Source organism: Heterodontus francisci, unplaced genomic scaffold (genome assembly GCF_036365525.1).
Source record: "Heterodontus francisci isolate sHetFra1 unplaced genomic scaffold, sHetFra1.hap1 HAP1_SCAFFOLD_286, whole genome shotgun sequence".
Lineage (NCBI taxonomy): Eukaryota > Metazoa > Chordata > Chondrichthyes > Heterodontiformes > Heterodontidae > Heterodontus > Heterodontus francisci.
In genome coordinates this window covers 136,102-143,164 of record NW_027141006.1, presented here as the reverse complement: position 1 = coordinate 143,164, position 7,063 = coordinate 136,102, and positions in this window count along the sequence as shown.

Genomic DNA, 7,063 nt, shown 5'->3' with positions numbered 1-7,063 from the left:
GGTACAATGTTAGCAGTCCTCCAATCCTCCAGCACAACACCTGTATCCAATGAGGTCTGGAAAACGATGGTCAGACCTTCCGCTATTTCCTCTCTTGCTTCTTTTAACAGCCTGGGGTACATTTCATCCATCCCGAGTGATTTATCAACTTACAAATAAGCTAATTCCATTAGTATGTCCTCTCTCCCTCCGTTGATCATATCCAATACTTCACACCCCTATTCCGTATCTACAATATCTGCATCGTCCCCCTCTTTTGTGCAGACAGATGCAAAGTATTTATTAAGAACAATGCCAACATCTTCTGCCCTAGCTATAGGTTACCTTTATGGTCTTTTCTGTGCCCTACTCTTTCCTTAGTTATCCTTTTACTCTTAATGTATTGATAAAACATCTTTGTGTTTACCTTGATTTTGATTGCCAATATTCTTTCATGCCTCTCTTAGTTTTCCTAATTTCAATGTTGATTTCCCCCCTCCACATTCTATAGACCTCTCGGCTTTCTGTAGTATTGAGTTCTCTGTGTCGGGCATAATTTTTCCTTTACTGCCATATCATACCCATAAGCTCCTTGACATCCATGGTTCTCTTGATTTGGCCTTCCCACCCTTTTTCTTTGAGGGAACATGTTGACTCTGAACCCCTGGAATCTCGCCTTGAATTCTTCCCATTGCTCTGACACTGATTTACCTTCAAGTACCTGTTTCCAGTCCACTTTCGCTAAATCACTCCTCAGCTTAGTAAAGTTGGCCTTGCCCCAATTGAGAACTCTAACTCTTGTTGTATCCTTGTCCTTTCCATAATTATGTTAAAACTGACTGAATTATGATCACTACCACCAAAATGCTCTCCCACTGCCACTCCTTCCACCTGCCCATCTTCATTTCCTAAAACTGCGTCCTCTCTTGTTGGACTTGCTACATATTCGCTAAAATATTTCTCCTGAATGCATCACAAGAATTCTGCTCCCTCAATTCCTTTTACACTAAAACTATCTCAGTTAATGTTTGGGTGGTTAAAATCCCTTTCTATTGCTGCCATACTGTTGCTTTGACAAAAATTGCCACTCTCCCTCCTTTCTTATCTCCCTCCCTATCGCGTCTGAAAACCCTGTAACCAAGACTGTTGAGCTGCCATTCCTGTCCCTCCTTAAGCCATGTTTCTCTCAGAGCTATGATATCATACTGCCACCTGTCTATCTGTCCGCAGCTCATCTGATTTATTTGCTATACTCCTTGCATTGAAATAGATACACTTGAGCACTGCCAAACACTTTTTTAATTTTCTAAACTTTGTTTCCTCAGTCTTCCAGACTCATCCATTAATTCTCTGCCTTCCATTTTCATTTCTGATTTTGTCCCATCTGACTCTACCTTCCAGTCCCCATCCCCCTGCCAAACTAATTTATACCCACCCCAACAGCTCGAGCAAAATGCCCCGCAAGGAACTCCGTCCCAGCTCTGTTCAGGTGCAACTCGTCTGACCGGTCCCAAGAATCTAAAGCCATTCCTCCTGCACCATCTTTCCAGCCACACATTCATCTGTCTTCTTCTATTCCTGTACTCACTTGCGCTTGGCACTGGGAGTAATCCGGAGATTATTACTTTTGATGTCCCATTTGCAAATTTCTTACCTCACTCCCCAAATTCTGACTGCAGGACAACATCCTTATTTCTACCTATGTTGTTTGTTCCGATGTGGACAACAACTGCTGGCTGTTCACCCTCCCCTTTCAGGATGCTCTGTAACTGCTCAATGACATCCTTGATCCTGGCACCAGGGAGGCAACATACCATTCCTGGATTCATGTCTGCGGCTTCAGAAATGCCTGATTGTTCCCTTGACTATTGAATCACCTATCACTTTGGCTTTTCCAGTCTTCCTTGTACCTCCATTTGCAGCTGAGTCACCCATGGTGCCATGGACTTGGCTCTGGCTGCACTCCCCAGGGAAGCATCACTGCCCTCCATATTCAGAACTGAATACCCGTTGGAGAGCGTCATGCAGTCAGGGTGTCCTGCACTACCTACTCGATTCTTTTTGACTGCCTGTTGATCACCCATTCCCTCTCTCCATGCATACTCTTAAGCTGTGGGGTGACCACATCTATAAACGTGCTATCCATGTAGCTCTCTTCTCACGAATGCACTGCAGTGTCACCAGCTGCCACTCAAGTTCCAAAACCCAGAGCTCAAGCTGCCACAATTGAGAGCACTTCCTGGCACAAATGTTCTCTAAGATAGTGGAAGCATCCTGGAGCTCCCACATATCACAGGAGGTGCACTCTCAAGGTTGAAACACCCCTGCCATTCGTTGACCATTTGCTACTGCTAAAAAAAAACCTTAACAGTACTACAACACCTTAGAATTATAAATAAAACTTTCCTAGTACTGATAAATCCCACTAAAAATCAATACAGTTCACTAGTTAAGATAAACCTTACTCCAAAAAACTCACCAACGATTCACTTGCCCCTTATCATTAATACTTAATTTATACTCTTTTTATTCTGCCTGTTGTTGAAATGCTATAACCCAGCCATTTACACACCCGCCCTAACAGTGGTGTACTAACTATTTACAGTTACTCCCGAACAGCCGTTAATCACAACCTGTCACCTTGCAGCTTTCCTGTGATGTCACTATTCACTTTGTTCCAAACTCCAGCATGCGTGGACTCCTGTCCACTCCACTTTCACTGTTTCCCGCTCTCTTGATGCATCAATATTTATTTGCCTTGTGTTTAATTTAAAATATGGATTAACTGTATTTTACAGTTGCAGGTTTTATTTGGTAGTCCTGTGCAAGTTGTGAATTGGTATTCAATATTTAGCTCTGTGAAAATGATTGTGAATGAAAACATAACTTTCAATCTTATACATGGGCTGGTCTGCAAGCTCCAAGTCCTTCACTTTGTAGTAATGGAATTGATACTGTATCTTTCAGTCTTAATCTCTGTGGGATTTTTGAACTGGTATGTAATGCATAGCTCGGTCTAACGTCTGATGTACATTATTGGGATTCATAGGATCATAGGAAATAGGGGCATTAGGCCATTCAGCCCATCGAGCCTGCTCCGCAATTCAAACAGATCGTGGCTGATCATATCCCTCTTTGCCATTTCTCCCTGCTATCTCCATATCCCTTGATCCCGGTAGTATTTAGAAATCTATTGATTTCTGTCTTGAATATGTTCAGTAATTGAGCCTCCACAGCCCTCTGGGATAAAGAATTCCACAGATTACCCACCCTCTGAGTAAAGAAATTCCTGCTCATCTCAGTCTCAAATGGCCTGTCCTTATTCTGAGACTGTGTCCCCTTCTTCCAGACTCACTAGACAGAGGAAACATCCTATCCATATCTACCCTGTCACACCCTGTAAGAATTTTGGAAGTTTCAATGAGATCACCTCTCATTCTTTGAAACTCCAGAGAATTTGGGCCCAGTTTCTGCAGTCTCTCATCATAAGGGGATTAGTCTGGTGAATCTCCATTGCATTCCCTCTGTGGCAAGTCTGTCCTTCCTTAGATAAGGGGAGGTGATGGCGTAGTGGCATTGTCATGGGCGGCACAGTGGTTAGCACCGCAACCTCACAGCTCCAAAAACCGAGGTTTGATTCTGGCTACTGCCTGTGCAGAGTTTGCAAGTTCTCCCTGTGACCATGTGGGTTTTTGCTGGGTGCTTTGGTTTCCTCCCGCAGCCAGAGACTTGCAGGTGATAGGTAAATTGGCTGTTGTAAATTGCTCCCAGTGCAGGTAGGTGGTAGGTAATATGGGACTACTGCAGGGCGAGTATAAATGGGTGGTTTTTGGTCAGCACAGACTCGGTAGGCTGAAGGGTCTGTTTCAGTGCTGTATCTCTAAATAAATATAAAATAAGGAAACCTCAATTGTACAGAAAACAGTGCTCGACCCCAAGGGTCACTGTTGGAACCACTGCTTTTTTTTGCTACAGATAAATGACTTGGATCTTGGAATATAGAGCAGAATCTCAAAATATGCCGATAAAACCAAACTTGGAGAAGTGGCAAACAGTGAGGATGAAATGAACCGCCTGCAACAAGAGAATGATAGGCTAGTAGAATGGGCAGACAGGTGGCAGATGGAATTTAATAGTGACTAGTGTGAGGTGATGCATTTTGGCAGAAGAAATAGGGAGAGGCAATATATACTTAATGGCACAGTTCTAAAGAGTGTGCAGGAATAGAGGGACTTGTTCACTAGAATGTGAACAATTTTTCTTCTTGTGTGGCTCTCAGATTTGTAAACTTCACTGTACTGGAGTGAGGTGACATCTACTGGCAGGAGGCAAGAACTGCAACCAAGCAGCAGATGCTCCATCGTCTGTCAGGGTGAAAGAAACATTGCAATGTGAGGAATTAGTGAATGGGTTTGATTGGGTTGATGGAGACATGATACCACTTGTGGTGGAGTCCAAAGCAAAGGCCAGAAATATAAAATTGTCATTATTAAAAGATATGAGGAATTCATGACAAATGTATTTAGGTGGTGAGTGGGTGGAATCTAGATAGAATAGAAAGTGAGATTGGGTGGACAGAAGCAGTGTGAAAGGATGGCTCAAACAAAAGGTAAACGCCCTGAAAGGTTAACTCTGTTTCTCTCTCCACAGATGTTGCCAGAGTTTCTGAACATTTCCAGCACTTTCTGTTTTTATTTCAGAATTTGCAGGATGTTGCTTTGATCTGAAAAAAAATGGATGATTGGCTTTGGCTGCCAGTGAAATTCCACAGGAGCTAAAAGGAAGTTCTGATATCAGTGGCATGTTGATCTCGGGGTATGATTCTTGCTTAGGGTAAGTGATTAATTAATGTGTGAGAGATCCTGGGTTCAAATCCTGGACAAGCCCTTCTTTGTTGGTGTTTGTAGTTTAAGGTCGTCGATTGGTTTCAGCCTTGCAGAAGGCGGAATTGATTTCCAAATGGAGCCTGCTTGAGGACCAGAGGGCTGGATTCAAAGAGCTTGTCGACAAAATTGGAATGAATGAAATGTACAGAGAGCCAAGTAGGAATATAAAGTTGTAACTTTAACTGAAGCCTGGCTCCAAAAAACAACAGATAAGGTTCTGGTATGGAAAGGAAACCTTTCCCATTTCTGTTGTTTGGCTTGCATTGCCTCATTGATTTTCTTGTTTTTCACTTTGTTGATGCCTTTGAATAATTGTGGATCCTTCTTCAGGGTGTTTTCTTTCACCAGGTAGTTCTGACCTCTGATGATGATGATCGTAATGAGCTTCAACTCACTGATAGTTTTGGAACTGAGCAGATTTCCTTTGCTTGAGTCTACAACATGGAACTCAGTCTGACATGTGGACCCATGGGAGGATTTGAATGCCACCCCTGCGTTGAAGAATACAGTTGCATCCATCCAATAAGAGACCGAGTAGAAGTGACAGTTCAGTCAGTCGAACATTAAACTTTTGATTTCAGGGTGGTGAGTTGGAGTGCCATTTTGTTTTTCCCTTTTTTAAGGCTTCATGAGCAGAGAGTACAAGGAGTGTTTGAAATGAAATTCAGCAAAATTATGAGAAAGTCTCACTTTGATTCGGGACTCTTATCTCTCTGCAGCATCTCGCTGTGAACGATTGAACTTCATCTCATTTCATTCCCAGCTCGGGATCAGTGCGGCTCAGTGGGACTTCTGGCTGTCTCCTGCTTCACAATCCATCAGTGCTGAGAAAGCAATGGGGAATATTATTCAAGGCTCTGTAACCAGAGGACACCGATTTAAGGTGAATGGCAAAGGAACCAAAGGCAACATGAGGAAAAACTTATTTTGCACAGCGAGTGGTTAAGATCTGATATGCACTGTTTGAGAGTGTGATGGAGGCTGATTCAACCATGACTTTCAAAATGGTAAAAGATAATTATCTGAAGTGAAAAAAAGTGCATGTTTTCATGGAATACATGAGTCTGTGGCATGAGCTGAGTTGCTCGTGCAGAGAAGCAGCACAAGCACAATGAACTGAATGGCTTCCTTTTGTTCTGTAACTATTCTATGATCTATGATTCTTTTCAGAGTGAAATCAACACTCACATACAAGAAACTGACAGGTGCAATGTAAACCCCACACTAACATACCAGCGAATGCTAGGGACAGAGTAAAACCAACTCAGTCCTAGACTAGAAACTGACAGGTGCACTGTAAACTTCGCATTACCAGACAAGAAATTGACAGTTACAGTGTGAAACCCACAGTCACTTAGCAGCAGTTGGCAGGTAACGTGTAAAAATCTTTCTTTCATATCCCAACTGCAAGGTAAAAAGGAAATTAGGGACAAACCCAGGCTCACACTTCAAAGACTGAGAGATACAAAGCAAAACACATACTCACCTACAAGTACAGAGACGAAGACACACTCAGAGGAGGTGCAGATTAAAGACACATGCATGTAACAGAAACTGATAGGGATAGAATCAAACCCTTTCTCACTTCTCAGAAACTGATAGATATAGACAAAAGCTGATGCTCACATACAAGTTGTTGAAAGATATGTGGTGAAACTCACAGAGCAATAGCAGAAACAAACAGGTACTGAATAATACCCACAGTCACAGACCAAAAACTGAAATATACTGAGTTAAACACCACTTTCTCACACCAGAAACTCATGGTTACAAAGTGAAGCTGACTCTATCCTCCCAGGCACTGACAGGTACAAAAGAAAACACTCACGACGATACCAGGACATGAAATGTACGGAATAAAACCTATCAGCTGAAAGAATGGCATTAATGACAGGTGTGGTACCCAGAATGCTCAGCGGCCTAGAATCCGCCCAATCTGTTACAGGAGCGGGGCGCGCAGGCGCAGTAGAGACAGCTCTGTCAGGCGCTGGAGCTGCTGGTTCGGAGTTGGAGCGGGATATTCACAAAGTGCGAGAAGACCGCGCCCTTTGCGGGCTCACACAGCTGGAGCAGGGCCTCCGGGCCACAATAACATGGAACAATCCCATCTGTATCCCTGCGGATGGCGACGGTGAAGCTTTTCCCGGTGAGGCTTCCCGAAACCGCGTCCATAAATGGATAAGAATTGGGGTCTGGGC